This window comes from Chiroxiphia lanceolata, chromosome 6, assembly GCF_009829145.1.
Source record: "Chiroxiphia lanceolata isolate bChiLan1 chromosome 6, bChiLan1.pri, whole genome shotgun sequence".
NCBI lineage: Eukaryota > Metazoa > Chordata > Aves > Passeriformes > Pipridae > Chiroxiphia > Chiroxiphia lanceolata.
In genome coordinates this window covers 51,235,350-51,256,730 of record NC_045642.1, presented here as the reverse complement: position 1 = coordinate 51,256,730, position 21,381 = coordinate 51,235,350, and the positions used below count along the sequence as shown (strand labels likewise).

Below are 21,381 nucleotides of genomic sequence, written 5' to 3'. Positions count from 1 at the left end.
TCCTTAACAATCATTCAACAACATATAAAAATAATATGGGTTGAAAGCATCTCTTCCAGCAATGCTCTGGATACAAGTCCAAACTATCTGCTGACTAGAAATGGATGTAATAATCTACTTTAAAAACAAACAAGAAAAAACATTTATCAAGGAACAATTCCTAGATGTCAGGATCAACAGCTCTAAAAAGAAGGTTTCAAATATTAAAAATTGATGAAATTAGAAAATTTGCCAAAGAGGCACCTTTGTTGATGCTAGATTTTAAAGCATGACCTGGCAACGTGCACTGGTCCAAGTTCATTTCCCTTAGAAGCAGTGCATTTCTCATTAAGGCAGCTTTTTCAGTCCTTTCAGTTAAGAGAGTTCCCAGAACTTCCACAACTGGTGCCAAGGAGTTGTTACAAACTTATAGAAGGCATTAAGGTCATGTCTGTATGGGTGAGCAGTTGATCAAGTACTTTATTGATTGACTAGATAGTTAAGTACAGAAATACAAAGGGGAAGGATGAAAATATTTCTGGTAAGGTGAAACTCTCCATATTTACTGAATAGATTATCCACAACAGGAAATGCTTACTTGATTGCTTGATTGCAAAGTCAGGCAGGTTCTTGGCCTCACTGACTTCACTGGAGTGATGACAATTTACCAACGGAAGATCTGTGCCCCGTAGATAGTTTCTTAATGCAATGGCAAGCTCTTAAATTTATAAAAAGCAGGACATAGGAAATACAAATATGAAATATCTTTTATTCACTCACTTTTCTTACATACAGGATTTTCCAATAAACACAACCCCAGAAAGCAGGAAGAGAAAGCAGTAGAAATGTATAAACTCATGATATTCCATTTCAAACTGAACTCTCATTTTTGACTCATATGTGAATACACCTAGAGTATAAAAAGGGCAGCAGAATAGCTACTGAAAACCAACCTCCTTCAAGGACACAGCTGTGCTGCAGCTTTCCTTGACTTGCTGCCTGCCTGAGACCTTAAGCACTCAAGACTTGCAGGACAATTTTAGACTGCCCACCCTCAGCTTGGAAAATATCCTTTTCATGTAAGGAGTTAAAAGTCTCCAATGTGTGCCTGTGAACTGCCCTCTGAAAGTGTACCACTCTACCATGTGCCACTGATGCTAAAAAGAACCATCACCAGAAAAGATAAAGGGATTTCTGTGATCATACAGATTTTCCAATTTCAAGATCACATCAGTGAGTGAAGGAATGTCTTTGTGTGGCACCTGTTTACATATTTTCTGGAGTGACTGCAATCTAAATATTGGCAGCCAATAAGAATGAGAATACCACACTGTGTCATATAACACTGTTTGCCATGATTGTCCAAGGTAATTGTTATTCAGCAGTTGCAGGTCAGAAAACAAGAGGCAAAAATCTGTACCATAAATGTATCATAATGGGGATCCCAGGCCTCATGGACCAAAATATTGCATGACTACACAGTTTCTGTCTGTTCATGCACCCTCATTTTATATTCAATTTCTTCAATGGTCCAGAAAATTCTTTCATTATCAAGTAAGTCAGATCAAAGTAAATGTATAATATGCATGAACAAGTCCACTTTGTATAATATTAACAATGTAATTTCTGTCAGAAAAATGAAATTAAGAATGTAAAAAAAAATTAAAAAGAGATTAAAAGCAACAATGCAGCAAGCAAAGCAAAAGATGACTGTATTTGGGGGGGGAGGTTATTGTAACTCACAAGGCTTTTTGTCATCCCACTCAGCCTTCTCTATAACCTATTGCTACAATAGTATCTTGGATTGTAGATACTATTCTCTATTGATACTTAAGGGATGAAGCCTTTAGGTGATCCCCATTGCAAAGTATTTTTATTTCTCATCCTTTTAAGATATCAATTTATACTCCCCGAAAAAATGGAAACTGCTTTTCTTGTAGACTCTTATCTTAGACTTGGTTAAGTAAAGCCTGAATCATACACTTTACACTTATACCCTTTCCTCCTACTCATTTTTACCTGTACATACTATAGTAGAAGTAGCTACTGCAGCGAGTGCATGCCACTGTGTCAGGTGAGATATCATATAATCTAACAAAACCTGCTAACAAAATAAAAGTGCCATGATTCATCAATTTGGTAGAGAAATACTGATTTTCCATTTTATTTTATTGAAAAGTAAATAAATATTTCCCCATGACTAAGATCTCATTCTACAATGTATAGGAGTTTGCTGCTATCTGCAGGTAAAATAATCTATTACTGAGTAAAAACCTGAAAAGGGAGCCAAGCTTCTGGTTTTAATTGCAGCTTCACATGATTCCATGTAAAAATCTCAGATCTAGGCAGGATGAATGCAAATATAGATCCCTCACATGGGGCTAAGAGGAATGTTTTCTCTCTAATATGACAAGCTACATGCACGCTGCTCTTAGGATGTTTTGCTGACAAGATCTGCTGGTAACCATGGGCAGTGTCAAGGTTTAATGCAGCCATCCACAGCGACTCTGGCACCCTCAAGCTATTGCAGAAGCAAAGAATTCTTAGGATGTAAGAGTATTCTTGTGATTCTCAGTAGCCTTCAGATGTCCTCTGAGCTGTGACAGGCTGCCAAGGGGATGGGACACAGAGCTGGTTCCACAAATGCAGAAGTTTTCAGGGAGGCTGTAGTCTATATCAAGAAAGGCAGTTCAAAAGAGTTATAGACAAATTGTGATTTTTCCCTCTGTTCAACATGACAAACCTAGAGAGCCAGATGTTATAGAGACCGTCCCTCGCAATCCTCTCCTCCACTCATTCCACTACATGGCATTGTACTGTTTTCTTTGTTTACTTTCTTTTTTTTATTATTATTTCATTTTTATTTTTAGTCCTCAATTTGTTCTACAAGCATGGAATTAACTGAAACACATTCGACACTCTGAAGAACAATCATTACTGAATTTTCCTCACTTTAAAAGTCAGAAGCAGACGAAAAATTCTGCATGTGCTTTACACAGCTCACTGTGTGAGAATACTACCCCCAAAGTACAAAATATGTTGCAAATAATTTCTAGATTATAGTTATCCTGCTACAGCACTTTAGCTGTTACCAAAAATGTCCTAAGAATATTAGATTAAATTCCTTGGAAATACTATGGGTGACTCACTTTTTCTGTCTTGAGCCTGAAATGTATTGCTTGAGATTTGTTCCAAATACTGCAAGATAGCTTTGACTACTCTGTGGATAAAAAGATGGACAATGATAGAAGTCATTAAACAACACTTAATCAGGCAAGATCATATTGGAGGAGTCATTACAGGAAATATTGACTACAGGAAATGACATGCCCCACATTATCTCATCAAGGCTTAGGTAGTCATCTCGCAGTTTTGCACTGCAGTGCTGTAGTACAGCTCTCTAGCTTGCTATCAAATGCACATTTCCAAGGCTCTGATCAAACATTAAACAGTCACTGGTGTTAAACTTTTCCTACTCACTATTTTTTTTAATGTGGCCTCAATTTATGAAAAGTTGATATAACTTTTGGGTTGTTTTCAAAGAAGAGTTTCAATATGAGCTGATTTCAGCTTGTGGGTAAGAGATGAGTGCCAGAATCACTTAGCACAAAGAGAATACATAACACATGAGAAAGAAAATTACAAAATATCCATCACCAAAGTTTCTCCTTTTAACCTTTAAGTGCAGTCAAAACCTAATGACTTACTAATTATCAGGAGTTTAATGATGCCTCTAAGCAGAGGTTGCACTACAGGGCACAGTGTCCATGAACCTTTAGGATCTGGGGTTACCTCGTGACTTCAGCCTGCAGTGAATTCTCCTCTTCTCCAATTCTGCTTCTAAGAAAGCTTTCAACCCACCACCCCCCTCCCCATTGTTGCTACCAACAGTGAAGGAAACAATTTTGAACTCTGGCGTAGGCTGGGCTCCAGATGGCTGCCAGCTTTTTAAGCGCTGAGTTGACTAACCTTGCTCAAAGCAAGTCTATAGAATACAGTGCTTCAAATATCAGTGTCTGCTGGGATTGCATCTATATATGTGGAGTCCCACCGTTCCCATCACTAGCATAGTTGAATGAGTGAATCAGGAGCAAGAAGGATAAAACTGAGGAAAATGCGCGAGACCTCTCCCTCTCTGATGTTGAATCAGCCCATTAAACAGCAGGGAGCAGCTGAGCATAGATTTTCCTTGAGCTTGCTGACCACTAAAAGCAAATTAATATAACCCAGGCTGAGACTGAGTCTGGGAAAGACCAAGAGGTTGACTTCCATGTGGAGATGAAAAAGATTGTCCTGAATTCAGCCCAGGTCAAAGAAGTAGCTAAGGAATGAGCAAAGTTATTTCTCATCAGAGCTATTTTGTGAGAACAGAAATCATGGCCAATGACTAAAATTCAATTATTTGATTGTGATATTTATAATTGTTCTTATGGATTGACAACAATAAAGCATCAGCCAAATTATCCTGGAATGGAGTCACTCACTTTCTGAGAATGAAATTTATGGGAGCAGTTTGATGCTGTTTCCCTGGAGCCTGTCAGTCTGACCTCAGCCACAAATAAAGTCTTTTCAAATGTAAGGAAATAGCACTGGGATATGTAATATCTGATGTAAAGGGAAAAAGCACTATCCTCATTACTAGCCACAGGAAAGCCTATTTTCTTTGGTTCTTGGCCCATATGAGAGTTAGTGCATGAAATATAAATTGCTGCTCAACATATAAGCTTGGGAGAACCAATTAATACTGCCTTCTCAACATGGGCTTGGAAGTTATTTCATTAGATCCTTTGTATGAAAGCAGTTGCTGCACGCTAGTTTTCTTGGTTTTTCTGAAAGTCTGTCCTTAGTGGGTAGTTAAAGTTCAGCAGTACACTCATCTCTCCTTTTGATTACTGCAACCTCCCTTCTCCCTTTCCCTCCCTGATATCTGTGTCACCCTCCTGTATGCTATCTGAGCACTGCTGCCAAATAAATGGCCTGCACCCTCTCTGACTGCAGCTCACTATTCTGATCAGCTCAATTGGTCAGTGCCCAGCAATCCATCATCTTACTTCATATTTTTGTTCTTTTCCTCCAGCCTCATCTCTTCCATCTTTGGCCAAAATAATGTATTTTGTTTCTGTCAACTTTTTGAACAATATCTGACTGCTGTTCCAGCAAGAAGAGGTAAATTTTGTAAGTTAAAAAGTGGAATAAAAGAGGAGCCATTCAAGAGGCCACAGGACTGAAAGTACTTTCTCCATATTTCTGCAAGACTTTCTAAAGTCATGCTGCTTCAACCAGCTCCTCAAGACAACAAGGAAAACAAGAATCTTATATTCTGCCAACACCAGAAAATCTTGGACCCAGAGTAAAGGACACCTTATTTTTAACTTCCTCTAAAAGCTTCTGCAAAGTCCACAGAAGTCACCCTCATTCTGATTTCCCTTACATTTACTATTTAGTTAGATTTGTACAGAGGAAAATAAATTATGTTCTTGTCATGATGTGATCCTGGCTCTCAGCTCCTTGTTGTCCTGCTGACTTTATATAACCTTGGACATTCCCAACAGCCCAAGCTCCAGGTCTCCAGCAGTGCTGTAGGGATAATAACTGTGTTTACCAATCCCACAGGAACTGTGTGAGGAGGAATTCATTCCTTGCTGTGTGGTATTAAGACTCTGAAAAAGCAGTAGGGAAAAAAGGTTTCAGGGCCTGTGGTAGTATTGCAGAGAAAATAAATCCCTTCCTTACCATGTGTTGCTACAGACAAAGTCTAACTATGGAAGGCACCCTCAGATAGAAGAAGCTGGGATGCATCTCACAATTCTAGAATTGAGAGGGTTCTATCGTCAGAGGAAGGACTTAGATATTTTCCGTGCACAATTTATTTGGTCTGTTTTACGTATCCATATCACACTTTATTTATCACTCTCCATTCACAACTCAGGGAATCTGTTGGCTTGCAAGTCTGGGAGATAGTGAAGAGATTTAATGACTGGCACTAGGTCCCTTGGAATAAGTGGGATGAGAAAGTACAAAGACTATATTTCACCCATTAAATTTATTTTGAAAATATATAAAGAATTGCAAGGGAACAAATATTTTAAATCATTCACTTCACTTTTTAAAAGGGAATTTTTAGATCCTCCTCCTACTAAATAAATTGGGTCTTCCTTTTATCTATTGACGTATCAGGAATACTAACTCTATTCAATAGTTGCTTACCAGCATACAAATGTGTCTTACAACAATTATGCAAGACAAACAAACTTTCTTTTATGATTCTTCAGTGGGCTCTAGGATAGTATGGACAGCAACTACCTTGTTCTTTGATAATGAAATTAAGCAACAAAGGGTCTTTCAAGGTTTTATCTTAACTAAAATTTCAATATTTATATAGAGAGTACTGCATGGAAATCATTAATAATGTGCTAGGTATTATTGTGTGAAGGTGAGAGAGACATTAGATTGAGACACATTAGATTTGTCCTGTGCAAGATGATGAATATCTCTGCAATACTTAGATGGATATTGGAAAATATGATTTCTTTTCTTGATTTGAGAGCCCTCAAATCAAGCCCAGACACATTAAAAAAAAGGCATCTCTGGGAAAAATTTTCCTCCAATACAGCCCAGTAAATCCTTGGTGCATCTGGCATACACAGGACACTAGGTTCTAAACTTCATCAGTATGTGTTACTAAGCATCTCCTGGTGAGATGGATCTAGATTTCTTGAAGGCATCTTCAGACTGTCCACCAGACAATTTTGAGCCTAAAGCTGAAACGACTGGACTTTGGCTGTTCAAGTTGAGCTACACAGGGGTTTGTAGGTCTCAGAATTTAGTATTTGTTTTTGACTGCTTGTCTCTTGAACTGCTTTTCATTGTAAGAGTATCTTCATTCTTTTGAACGAAGGGAATTTTAGGAAGCTGTTTTTCCAGCATTGCTTGAACCTTCTTTTCATGAAGAAGAAATCACCATCAAATTAGGGACCTCCATACAATCTTTTTGATGGTACTTGTGCACATCCACTCTGCGGAGTTGTAAGTGAACATGAAAGTCTCAAGACAAGCAAATTCTAACTCTTTGTCTTGACTTTTTTTTAATTACCTCACCAGTCTATTTTCTCTTAAACCACATGAGAGCAAGTGGGACCACTGAAGATGTGAGCTTGGTGAGATATAGATATTGTGCCTTAAACAAAGATAATACTAATGAATTCACATTCAACCTTTTCAGCCCAGTGATAGAAAAAGATTTTCAGTCACTTTAGCTTGAGCTACATTTGCACTCAGGGTCACCTAAAGAAAAGGACAACACATTCATCTTTATCCTCCTTGAGTTGTGGAACCACTCAGATAATCTATAGTCAGTTGCAAAGTGAAATTAAATACCTTAAAATGCCATCTATCTGATCCCCAATTAAAACATAATCTTTTTAAAGCTGTCAATAGCTGCTGACCAGAATCAATAAGGGGAAGATTATGACTGGCACTTCTCCAGTGATCTTCAGGCAGACAGAAAATACACTGCTGTTGTCAGGTCAGGAGGAAAAGGGGAAAACTGGACCCCAAGCAGAACTACATCATAGATGAGCAGAATTTGAGATCCTATGCAATGATCCAGCTGGGCAGTTTTGGGGGTTATTGGGGGAGGGGAGAGAGATGTATTTTTATTTTTTTTAACTAGGAAGGGAAGGAATATGATACATGAGAAGGTTTTAAAGAAATAATACTGGAGTCTTAAAATTATGAATCTTTAGAAAAGTATTTGTAAAAGAAGTTTTACTTTGATCCTTCTATATATGTACACTGAAGTTCCTGAGTCAGATTCAGCCAGTGTCTTAAGAATTTGAGGCATACTGCTTTTCATTTGCATTTAAGGAATATAAGCTTACATTTATCTAAGTAGATCCTGGATATTCCTCATCATTGCTACAGGAGTTAAAGTTTTAACTATCTAAATCTAGTGTTTGACATTAGTGACGTGAATGATCCTGACTACAGCATGTAAGCTTAGGGTAAGAGGCCTAAACTACTTCTTTTCGTCCTGACCTACATTAGGATTGCTTTTATTTCTAGGCCAGAATGAAAAGTTCAGCATAAAAAACTGTTTCCTGGTGTGCAGAGGGCTTAGTAGCCTTTCTACCCACAAGCTGTTGCTTTCCTCTAGCCTTCCACAGTACAGATTGTGGCACAAATGCTTCAACCTGCCTGTGAAGTTAGAGCAGTCAGAGCAATACACTTATTGTAGTGACAAAAAAATCACCCAAGCACTACCTCTAAAGAAAATTCTTTCAACGCAATCCATAACTGGTGTTAAGTTGTCCAACAGTCCTTATAACTGCATGCTGAAGAGTGGCTCATATATGTGAATTTTCCTTCTCCCACTGCAAAAGCCATGAAGTAAGCTCTAGATTCAAAAAGACAGGCTACTGCAATGATCCAAACTCACCTTGACCTTAGGAATGGTGATCTCAAGTACTTGCCCTGACAGAGCGTCTGTGAAACACTAAATCATTTCATCTCTATGCATCACTTCCATTTGCAGAAAAGTGGGTGACAAATCTTCCTTGCCTCTGTTGCTCTGTGGAGAAGCACAAGAATCATTCAAAATGTGGACTTGATAAGCACCTAAAATCAACAGAAGCAAATCTGGGGTCTGAAACTGTTTAAGTGAGAAAACACATAAGGGATTGTAGCACCAATGTATTATGCTGAAACAGCACTTTTAGGTGCTGCTTGCATTTAAGTGGGTTGATGAACGACATATCTGACTTTTCTCACTTTTATCCATCATTTAAATATAAACTTTAAAATAGCTTGTCTTCTTATAAAACTTTGTATATTTTGCAAAAATTTGGGTAAGAAGATCCCTTTGCAAATAAAACAGCCCATTCTAAAGCTACTTTCTCCAAAAGCCTTGCAAAATGCAATGTGTAGCTGTATTTTCCTGACCGCAGGAAAACAAACACAGAAGCAATCGTGGCATCTCAAAACACAACTGCAAACATGACAGCATAAAGTTTCTGAAATCAGTCTGGCCCTGCTCTTTTTATAGGAGTGGTTTGGATCCCTTCAGATTTGCACATTCGCCTATAGATTTCTTTGATATTGATCACTTTTATAACCTGTTGGATGGGATTATGACAGCGCTGTTTTGTTCATAGCATTTTTCTGTCTCATTAGAATAGATCTTTCTCATTTTTATTGACTGGGGAGAAACAATGACAAGAAGCAAAACAATAATATTCCAAAATTATTCAAAATTTGTCTTGTGACTTATAGAAAAGTGACATTCATACAAGAAGGGCAGAAAAGATCCAAATCAGGCCCAATTCCGTGGTAAATAGAGGGGTCTAGTGAAGAGAAAAATCAGGCCTAGAAAAAGTAAGGAAGCTGCTTCCAGATTATTTTCAAAGTCTAAATTTAGCCAGCCAGGTTTGAAAATGTTAGCATTTGCAAAACGGAAATTCTTGTCCTGTGTTTGAACATGGGGCATCACTATATGTTTCAAATGCTATTTTAATGGTTCCTCAATACATTATTAATTGCAACAAACAACCACAAGGAAATCAAAGAAATTAAAGAACAAAAAATAAGCCAGCTGTAAACAGCTGCAACCTCTTGTTCTCCTTAATCATTTAATTCCATACACCTATATTGAAATTTCACACTGTGCCTTAGCAGGGCATTGTCACAGCAAAACACTAGAATGCTGATATTGTGCTAGGTCAAAAGTTAAGTAAGTTCATTCCACCCCTGCTATTTTGTGTTTTAAAGCAGTCCTTACTCTAGGCAGACTCTCTCTGTTATTATTACTTCTTGAATGATAAGAGCTGGGATTGACCTTCAAAAGAGATTTAAATGGCCTTATCCGAAAAACAGTCTGTGAACATCTATAAACTAATGTGCTGCCTTTACACCTCCTTTCTCACAGAGGAGGTGTAAAGGCAGCACATCAAAGTCAGCAAGGAACTTACAATAATGGATTTCAAAGTCAAAAATCTAATGCAAATCTAAGTATTTGCTTATAGACTCTTTGAAGTCTTGACAGATTAAGTTTAGAAGTATTTTCATAGATGGTATCTACATAATCTAATAGAGATGATTTCAGGAACTGAGTAGATGTTTCCAGTAGATGTTTTGATTATGGAACACCATTTTTCAATAACATTAATAAAGACTACATTTTTGTTTAATTTCTTTTAAGTTTATAGCACAATTCTGAGTGGTTATAAATGATATTCTGCATCTGTGGAAAGGTTTTTTATCTCAAGAGAAGAAACTGACAGATGCACAGGATAAAGGAGTCCCATCTCTGCTATGCTTATATAATATAATTGACTTTGTTAAAGGACATTTAGGTGTTGTTTGATTTACATCCTATGTCAGCTTAATGCATCAACCACATAAGGTTCCACTTGTTTAAATATTTCATTTTAAAAGGTGCAGTAAGCTCATAACTTCACCAACATCCACTCTTCCCTGACTAAAATGGATTCTCTAGTTTAATCTATTACACTAGAAGTAAATGAAGACTTCACCCTTTCTCTTGACAGAGGAACTGAGACTTTCATATTACTTATTGCCATCAAAGTTGAAGAGGGTGCTAGTAAGAGCATGACAGTAATTATATGGCATTTTTCCTTTTTAAAAAATAATATGTAAAAAAACCTTGAAACATAAAAATGCAAAAAAGAGGGGGAAAAGCCAGTATTGCTTTATTGCTTATTGAAACCAGTCTTTACTCTTATTTTTGATATCAGAATTTTTCTTTTAAGTAAAAAAAAAAAACTTTTTTTCAGGTTCTGTTTGATTTATGTTTATTTTCTGACATATTATCAGAGCAATATTTTTCAAATTAGATACACTTTCAGCTGTTGGAATTACATAAAGTGTGCTTGTAGACCTGCTCTGTACCATAAAAGTTTTCCTGCCAGAAAAAAAGTTCCTAGTGTGTGCACAGTTAAATATCCACATAGAAGGGCATTTTTGCTTGTATATCTTTACATTGTTGGAGCTTTTGCTAACAATATTAAAAATAAATAAATAAATAAGTAACAATCTCAACCAGCTTAACTTTCCAAGAAATCACCCGGCATAAGCTAAATTTGTTTATGCATTTTCTTACTAAGATTTTAGAAGGCTTCTTCCCCCTCACAAACAAACGAGAATATCTGCTATAAATTATAAATCGTCCCTAAGTAATACTAGGCATTTTAAAACAAACTTTGCAACCTTAACTCTCAAATATTTTTAGAAAGAGATAATATGCAACCTCACCTTTTGGAATATGGGTAAATTGAGAGTCTGAGCCTGTGTGTGATGCATGAAGTAATGCAGACAGTCCACAGAAAAGAACAAGGTAACCTAGAGATCCCACCTTCTCTCTTGGTAGAATTTTCTTTAATCCACAGATGGGTAAAACTACACAAGACACAGGTCTCTGCAAATTCTTCTCAGTCTCTTGAATGTAAGCTCTCAGACAAGAGAGTGATGGTGCCTTTCGTTGAGCTTTACATGGGTTTTTTCTTACATATTCAGGAAAAACTGGACAGGGAAACAGGACTCTAGTCTTTTGCATGTCTCACAATTATATGATAAAGTTACTTAAAACTTTTAAATCACTTTCAAACTTGTAGGTTTGAAAGTGTAAAGTGCCAAATATTATCAGATGTGGGCTTGAACAGAAACATCTGTTATAAACTATATATACCCAGGGAGTTTGACTGTTTCCTATAACAAAATATACAGAGCAAGATTTTAAAACTGAAGTGATGTTGAAATCTGATGTGTTTTTCAGACAATCTTAGGGATTAAACTACCTAAACAAACAGACAAACTACTTTACCTTCCCAAATTGCAAAATTGTCTTGATTAAACTCCAGTCACAAGGAGAGAATATACTTTATTCATTATACTGCCTGTTCCTTTGAGTCCAAACCAGAACACATATGAATATACTTTCCCTCTTTCTTCCCCAGTAGGTGTTTACAAGACAGCAGCAGATTGAAACAGATATCTAGGATTTTTACCTTTCACAGCCTGGATGACTGGAATAAACTATTTCATATCTCCCTTCTCTAGTTTTCTGTCTTTAAAATGGAAATGATGACACCAGGTTCTGCAGCTCTACGTTGCACAGATGTTTGTCCATGTAAGCTGGTATTATTTTATTTTCTTTCTTGGTGCCTTGGTTCTTTTTTCCATTGGCACTGATCTCCAGCTATTTGATGATTCCTGTGTCAGGTTACATGCATACCAGCCTGCATTAGCGAGGCTGTGCTTTCTTCTGGATAGCTCACAGGTATGCAAAGGTTCAGAGAAACCCCCATGTCTCCCTGGGGATCAAGTGAAACTTCAGGGTTAGACCACTGCCCTAAGCAGAGTCCCATTCACCCTTACTGTAGGGATGAGGGATTTAAAACACCACACCATGTTTGGTACCGTTGCCCTAGAGTGCTTGTTTTTCTTTAATGAATTCATCCTTTTGAGCTATTTTGGGGGGGAAAGAACCTTTCTTCTTCATGCTTGTGTTTGTTTTACTTTTGAGGTGTGATCAAAGTAAGTCTTGGCCGTGTAATCATTTAATGCATTTTGGCTGCAGTTTCAGCCTTCTTTGAAATTTATCCCTTTTCTCTTGCCTGTGACAGCCAAACTTTACCTCCAGGTAGTAAAGGAGGCTTACAAACTCTTTCATATCTCACATCTGCTTTCAGTCCATTAATCACCCAGATTGTAGACAGTTTCTTCCCTCTCCTATAGCGTGTGACTTTGTCTAGACTAGGAATTAAAGAGTGAATTTTAACATGGTCCAGCTAACATGTTTAAATGTGGACCAGGCTGTGTATCCTTTAACTCCTGTTCAGCCAGGCAAGTTAAACACTTATGAAGAAATTATGCTTCGACATGACAAGTTTAACACATGCCAAAATATGATCTTCCTTGTTTAAATTACAGGTAAAGTCTTGGCCCTTAAAAAATGAACATAAGTTTGCTATTGATTTCAAATTACCCAGATTTTCCCAAGTAACTTTAAGAATACCTTAAACAGAATTACTTGAGTAAGAGCAACTACTTACTACAGCTCTGATGTAGAAGCTGAGAATTATGCTGTGATTACATATCTTTAGGGACTCAACTGCTTTTGCCATTGTGGCCCAGGTGCACAGGGATAGTGAACCAGAGCTTCTATCTGAGGAAGTTCAAAAGTAAAAATATAACCAGCCTGACAAGTGCCATTTTACAAATAGTAGTCAATTTACCTTTTAAGATTCATTGCAGAAAGTCTATCAGTTCTACTGTCTTTACACTCCTTGCTGCTTATTTCCACCTTTCTCCAGATTTCCATTCAGCTGGGAATGAAGTTTCCTTTTCCATCATAAGTAGTCCTGCCGTCAGTGATTTCTCCCCAGCCTCCAGTGTCCATTTCCATGTCCCAGCCTGGCACTCACTCAACTGAACCAGTGATTTGTATTGCTGTGCTCTCACTTGGGGTGCTGAAACCCTGAAACCTCTGGCAGAGGAAAGCTGATTTGGGGGAAGGCTTTTTATGGTTTTTAAATCAATTAGTTCTTGGGCACACAAAGCAGAGTTAACACTGTTTATTTATTCACAAGACCCTGAAGAAATTTGACAGAGAGATAGAAAAACTTAGCAGTGAATGAAAGACCAAACAAAGAGGAAAAAAACTGTGATGGAGGAGAAAGGCAGGTTTTTGTATATGGTGACCTTTTTGTCAGGAGCACACAAAGCCCCTGAATCAGATTCACATGTAGACACAGACAGCGAGTTAGTATGGAGAAGTACTCCTGTTCCTAGAGTCTGAACTTTTAAAAGTGAGTTAGAGATGATGGAGAACTGCCTCCTGCCAGCCTTTATCTCATAATAGAGAAAAGGTCAGCATTGCCTCTGTTCTCTGATTTTGGAAGAAAGCATTTTGGTTTAAAGTATCCAATTGATTAATAAGCTTTGTATAAATGATTAATAAGTCATCAAAGTCTTTAATATCATTTTAACTTGGGTTTTGTTTACTCTCTATTTGCCATCTAAAAAATGTTTATGCAACATTATGAGGCAATGCATATTTATCAAAGACTGCAGGTTAATGGAGGATGATCGGGAAAGCAGAGAGAAAACATGATTTGCCTATTAAGTTGAATTAGGAGAATTTGGAGGCAAAATGCATGGTAATTGTTACTCAATGTCTGCCAAAACTTAAATCATCATCTTATATCAATGCAGTGCCTCCACTCCCAAACTACATTGCAAACTATGAGAGAATCATTTCACATTACCTTCAAAACTCATCTACCTCTTGAGTGGTACAGCAGCCACACACAATATTTTTGTCTATTAAAATGAATGCAAACACAGAGTAAAACAGACTGAACAATGTAAGGCAGAATACCACTAGCCAGCTGGAACACTGTGAACTAGTATTTTTTTTAAATTACACTATTTATAATGGCCCACAAATGGACAAACTACAAACACAGGGGACATAATGAGAGTCAGTACAAGAAAGCTATATCGCAGGCTCACAATGCACTCCACTGTCTTGCATTTCACATTTTCTACCTTGTCTCACAGGAGCTGTGGCATAGCTGGGTACAGATACACCAGCAGCAACCAGGAATAGGTTATAAGGATATTCCTTGCCAGGTGGGGCTGCACTCTCACTTTTTAGTTGGTTTTTTTTTTTTTGATTTCATACATATAGTGAATTTCACAGAACACAATATCTACTCTCCAGATAACAGGTCTGCACTGAAGAAAGTAATAATAAAACTATGTTAATGTGACCTTGAAGTTACAAAGCTTTACTCTGAGGCATATCAGGCTCCCAAGCAGTGTCCATCATTTTATAAATTCACCTTGATAATTAGTTAATGAAATTATAGTCTTTCCATATAAGACTGATCCACAATGCCAACACAGATAACACGCATACCTTTTTGATTACCTCTCATTATTAAGATGTACCTCAGAAAGAACTTTTCTATGGTTTACATATACCTGTTAAATCGTTGTGGTCTACCAGCCCCAGAAATCCACAGATCAATCTCTGAGATTGGGCTAAAATTCCATAGTTTCTTGACCCTGAACTTTGGCACAAGCCTGCCCTCTCCTGCTCTGTTCCTTCTCACCCACCCAGAACATATGCATCAAATTAACAAGGAATGGAACTTTTCATTAGTTTCATTCACTTCTGTGGCTTAGCAAATTTTATGTATGTTGCTGGACTGGGAAGATCAAGTTTTAACATATTTTGCAGTCTCATTCTGTATGAAAGCATAATTGTTCTATTCAATTACATAGAAGTAAGACTACAAGTAGTATAAGCACTTGGGAGATTTCGAGGGAGTGTTTGTTTATACTTACCTCAGTACAGGACAAATGGGTCCCTAAAGTTTACTTATAAAGCATATAATCTTCATACATGTTTCACCATCATGATTGGTGGTCAAGAGGGAAAACTTTCAACTCCTGTGCTCCCATACAAAGGGCATAATCCAATTTGAGATTAAAGGAAACCAGGTACTGTTCATGAAAAGAAAGTCTGACAAACTGAGTGCACAGTTTACCTTGACATTAATACAAGTGGGAAGCAAGCATTTTGTGTGTGTTAGATTATGTTCTGGAACTTACAGGGTAATGGCAGCAAAGAGAATGGACTTTATTGTTGTCAAAAGACCTGATGAGAGTCATCACTTCAGCTATAGTCCTTTGTTTACAGCCTGGAAATGAAGACTGTAGAGGGAGATGGGAGATTTCAATGTCAACCTGAATTACTTTGGATTTATTATGGAGTAAAAGAACTCAGAATCTCACAGAATCACAGAATATGCCAAGCTGGAAGGGACCAAGGATCCACAATTCCAGCTCCTGGCCCTGCACAGGACCATCCTCAAGAATCACACCATGTGCCCGAGAGTATCATCCAAAAACATCTTAAACTCTGTCAGGCTTGGTGCTGTGACCGCTTCCCTGGAGAGCCTGTTCCAGTGCCCAACGACCCTCTGGGTGAAGAAACTTTTCCCAATATCCAATCTAAACCTCCCCTGACACAACTTCAGGCCATTTCCTCAAGTGCTGTCACTGGTCACCACAGAGAAGAGATCAGTGCCTGCCCCTCCTCTTCCCCTCATGAGGGAGTTGTAACTGCAATGAGGTCTCCCCTCAGTCTCCTTTTCTCCAGGCTGAACAGACCAAGTGTCCTCAGCCTCTCCTCATACGGCTTCCCCTCAAGGCCCTTCACCATCTTTGTTGCCCTCCTTCGGACACTCTCCAATAGCTTAATATCTTTCTTATATTGTGGTGCCCAAAACTGCACACAATATTCAAGGTGAGGCTGCACCAGTGCAGAGCTTGGCTGGCTGGTCGTCCTTTGCCTGATGCCCCCCAGGTCTTGCCCCACTGAACCTTTTTGTGAAACAAGTTTGAGGAAAACAACAGAAGAGGATAATGCAATATATTCAAACTGAATCAAAGTCTTTCTCTTGTAGGACAAAGATTAATATATCATCAATTCATTTTTTCTTACGAAAAAATGTGGCACGTTGGGCTAAAATCATATCATTTTATTCTCTGCTCATTTCTGCTGAGAGGGTGCTCAGAAATCTTTGTTCCAACAATACAACAGCCAAAAGCTCAAGCACTTTAAGAAACCACACAACTGGAACACACTAACAACAAAAATACAGCTTTTTTATTGGGTTTGACTTACCTTAAGTTTTAAATCAAACTAAAGCAATCAAATTTTGAAAGTCTGATCAGCTGAGAAATAAGGATATTAAATATGATTAAATGTGATTGCATTTGAGTGTAAGGACTGTTCTTCCATTACTGCTTTGATTAAAAAAAAGCAATCTGAGCTGTGAGGTAGAAAAGTTAAATGCAGCAAGAAAAAAAAAAAAGGGTTTGAAGTTTCTTTCCTTTCTTTTTCAATACATAGTATTTCTTGTATGGGAAAATAGTATGATTTTTAAGTATGTGCTTTTGCAAAGCCGAAAGCCATTGGCAATGTTTCTGTAACATAATATTCCTTCATGCTTTTTAATTATAGGAAATATGAAGATGAAAAAAAGGAAGAATAAAAAGTTGTTCTTATGGGATGTCTGAGAACAAGAACAGGAGACATATTTTCAAATGAAAAGTGGACTGGAAACCTTAGTTCCTAAGCTGGAATTTAATTGGTGCAATATTGGAGTTTAAGGAGTAATAAAGTTTTTGTCCTCAGGTTATGAGAAGAAAATTACCCATAAAAATTTTTTGGATTATAATATCTTAGCTGCTTCACCAATCTGTCTTTTTCTGGTATTATCATCATTACTGCTCTGATAATTTTCTGTGTTTCATACCTTCACCTCCAAGCATTTTGGATGGTGCTGAGAACCCCAGTGAACTTTTCAAATATGAGGCAGAGATCAGCCACTGATCAAAATTAACTTGAACTGTAGAGTCCTTCGGAGCTGTTTTCAGAAAGGCAAAATGTGTCACTCCTTAGAGATGAGATAAATAGTGAAACCAGCACAGATCACTCACTCTCACCTCTTAATTGAAAAGTTGGCTGCTGATCAAGAGCTGGCAGTGACCAGCTCAAGCCATCAGGATGCCAATATAGGTTTCGACCTTATTTCTCCACCTCAGAACAGATCAATCACAAATTAACATTATATTAGTGAAAGCAAGGACTTTTACTGAAGGGTAAAATCTATAAAAAAAAGCATCCAATGAAATAGTGAAAAATAAGCTACAGAGAAAACTAACCTAGACTGGCAGTAAAACAGTATGCTTACTCAGTACATGTAAGATAATCTGGAATCTTAATTGTATCTAAAGCACAATAACAGAAATAATTTTCAAAACATGATAACTGGCATATGTAAGATTCATTTTTTTAATTTTTTTTTAATACAGCAGAAGTTGCAATTAGTTTTCTGGTTGAAATATCTATCCTAGTTTGCCACTAAGTATTATATACACAAGAATACTTTAGATTGTCAATGCTCCAAACCACTGAATGTAAGAAAAAATTCTCAAAAGGACTCTGGTTTTATGATAAAATGGCACATTAAGATGAGTCCAAAGTAGAGAAACTTCTGTTTTTAAGCCTGCTTGAATAGGTAAAAACTCTGGGAACCACACAACTGAAACATTAGCCTCTGCATCTTTCATGCCTTGCTCTTCTCTCATTTTAAAAATGTTAATTGCAAACACTGAACATGGTATTGTAACAGCACAATATAACTCCTCATCATGGACCTCAAGTGGGTGTGCATGACTGAATACTCACTCTCTGTGTATTGATCCTTCCCAGCTTGCACGAAGTGTGTGCCCATCATACCTTTACACCGGGGATCCAAGCCTTAAAAGGGGGGCGACATAAAGAAAATATATTGGTCCAAGGGCTAAATTTCAGGCTTGGTGCAAGTATCTCAGAAGCTTTAGGACCAGACTTCCAAGCTAAACATTTGTGGAGCAGGTAAACCACTCATAGAACAGGTGTAGTCTCTCCAAACTGACAGTTGTCTTTTAGTTTAGTAGGAAATACAAGGAAGCTGAAGATAAGCCCTCTGTACTCATTTACACAGATGTGTACAAACTTCCAGTTCCTGCCTTAAACTGAAAATATATTTAGGTAGGGAAGACAGATAAAAAGAAACAAAACTGTATTTTACAGACTGGCATAATGAGGGCACTGCCTGATAGACTCTGGTGATTTATGACAAGTACCAAAGAGGTTATGGTTCCCATCCTTGCCATTCAAAGTGTCTGTTCTTTAGCTATTGCCTCTGTTTTATGGAGACTCACACAGGCTGGGAACTATGGTACTTTTGGAGTAGGCACACTGCCCGTTCAGCTTTCTCCACTATGGCATCAGGGACTTCAGTCCCCTCAACAAGTACCACCGGAGCTCATGAGTCACAGCATCAAGATATAAAAAGAAGTTGAAGAAACACCTATTGAGCTCATCAGTGCTGAAGTGCAGCAAGACAATCTCTGGCAGAACTAAAAATATAAGATTACTTTTCTAATTCCAAGTCCAGGATCCTATTAAAAATGCAGATTTTCTATTCCAAGATTAAGAATGATGACTACTCCAGAGATTCAGCTATGAAGGTAGTATGAAGTTTACACAGGTTTCATTTTCCGAATTAAGCCTAAACCTTTCCAAAATGAAGTAGGGAAAAAAAAAACAACGACCCTCATTAAAACAAACAAACAAACAAACAAACAACAACAACAAAAAAAAACACCATAAAAAAAGGCACTCCAGGACACTGAAACAGATGGAGCATGCCAGTATTTGCTTCAGCAAAAAAAAAAAATGGTTTATAATGGAGGCGCTGAAACAAGTTTAATTATAGAAGCATGAATGACATCCCTATAATAAAACAAACCAACAAGTCAAATGAACGTCCTTGCCCTTTATTAAAGAGCTGGGTGCATTTGTTCTATGATATAATGCTATGGAAGCTTACCTTCCTATTGCTAGTTCTTCTTACACTATCCTGTGCTTTAGGGAAAACAAAAAGCTCAGAAGCACAATGCTCTTGTAAAACTGAAAAACATTTATTTCTCATATTTAAGCCTTGGTTTGCCAGGATAGCCTCACAAGATAAACAGTCTTGTTTTGATAAGGGCCTTGGTACAACAGAAATTATATTCATTCTATATTTCTGTGCCATCATGCTAACATTTCACATGAAGCAGAAAGTGCTTCCTCACATATCAGTATGAAAATGTGAAAGACACCCTGGCTTAATGCTACTTAAAGAGATCAGAATTCATCTTTCAGCATGTGTATCACTCTCTCAGTAGTATAACAGAATAAAATCATATTATTGTTCTGTGCCCAGGGAAATAAAAAAGGCATATCTTTTTCAGCATATGGAGTAAATTCTGAGTGAATCTTATGATTTACCAAGAGCATGATGCAAAATCTGCTGAAATCAATGGGATCCAGAGGATTTTGGAGGACTTTCAAACATGTCCTGTGGTAGGAAGACGTCATTCACTATTAGCTTGAGTTTGTTATCGAACACTAAAACACTCTACCTACGAATCTTACATATTTTATAAACCTCTACTTGGTTGTGATGGACTTTACATTGTTCCAAATCTCTCCATAATTTACTCAATAAATTGGATAGATGTGAGCCAGGTCAGAAAAATATGTATACTAGTGTTTATAACTCAAATCAAATTTTCTTTTATTGTATTATCTGTTTTACCACTTCTTTAACATAACAAAAACGTTTCTGTTTCAAGTGAACCAATTAAGAAATATCTTTTCCAAATAACGTGCCAAACTTGCAAACACCACCTCCATCAAGAAGCACAGTCACTAAACATTCATTTGTGGAGTAACTGGAAAGTGCCATTTAGGATCAGAACTTCTTTGGTTCTCTATCTAAGAGCACAAAGGCAGTCATTTTGGACTTAAAATAAGACAGGAGTTGGCTAGTGACAAACAGAAAGACAAATTGCTCCAGAGAAGCCCAAGCAGCTCCTAGGACATCCCTGACTCCATGCAGTGGCAGCATCCCTATGCCAATAACTTTTCTGAAGGGACAGATGTGGTCCCCATCTCATGTCTGGTAACATCCTGCGTAACGCTTTGTGCCCTTTTGTTCACCTTAAACATCCCTGGGACAAAACTAATATGACCCTTAGCAGAACTATTTCTTCCTGAAGAAGCTGTAACACAGATGGACCAAAGCCAGAAAGTTTAAAATTAAACTGACACTTTGTCCTTTAATTCTAGCTGTCAAAGAGAAGAAGAAAAAAAAAATCAGTTTCATAAAACAAGTTCTCCAGCCTTAGGTTTTAATGAAGTTTTAGTGTCCTGCTTTTTTATGAGTTATATCCCAAGTCTATCATTATCCAGTGAGTTAATTTTTTTTTTTTTTGCATTTAATTTCTTTGCTTTTTAAGGTAAAAAGAAGAGAGGAAGAAGTCTTTAATGGAAAGTTCTCCAATGCATATTAATTATCTAAGAGACCAGAATGACTACTTTGGTTAAATACATATTTATAAATCTTTTTAAATGTACATTATTTACTAGTAGACTAGAACTGTTCTAAAGGCAGCCATTTCTGTCTGAGAAGGTAGATATATCTTTACAATTTTTAATTAAGTGACACTATTTGAGTGATAGGGAAGAACAACTTTTCTGATAAGAGTCCATAGTGTCTGACTTTCCTGTTCAGAGAATTCACCCATAGACATCAGGAATCCATCACTTCAGGCAAAATTTACAAAAAAAAAAAAATTAAAAAAAAAATTTACAAAAAAACCCCCAGAGTTCCGACTTTGCAAAGATTTAGGGGAGAATCTGCCACAACAGATCTGTACCTTCAACATTACAACTTTGTCTCAGCATTGCAACTCCTACCAGTTTCTGTTCTT

The 21,381-nt window shown here is 37.3% G+C and overlaps 1 long non-coding RNA gene across 1 annotated transcript; it reads right to left on the bottom strand.

The window, feature by feature from the left end:
- Positions 1-2,178: 2,178 nt before the first annotated feature.
- On the bottom strand, positions 2,179-7,472 carry LOC116788594. The gene is made up of 3 exons (XR_004357694.1): positions 7,357-7,472; positions 3,129-3,199; positions 2,179-2,650 (listed from the first exon to the last, which is right to left on the bottom strand). It is a non-coding gene; the product is annotated as an uncharacterized LOC116788594 (long non-coding RNA).
- Positions 7,473-21,381: the final 13,909 nt, after the last annotated feature.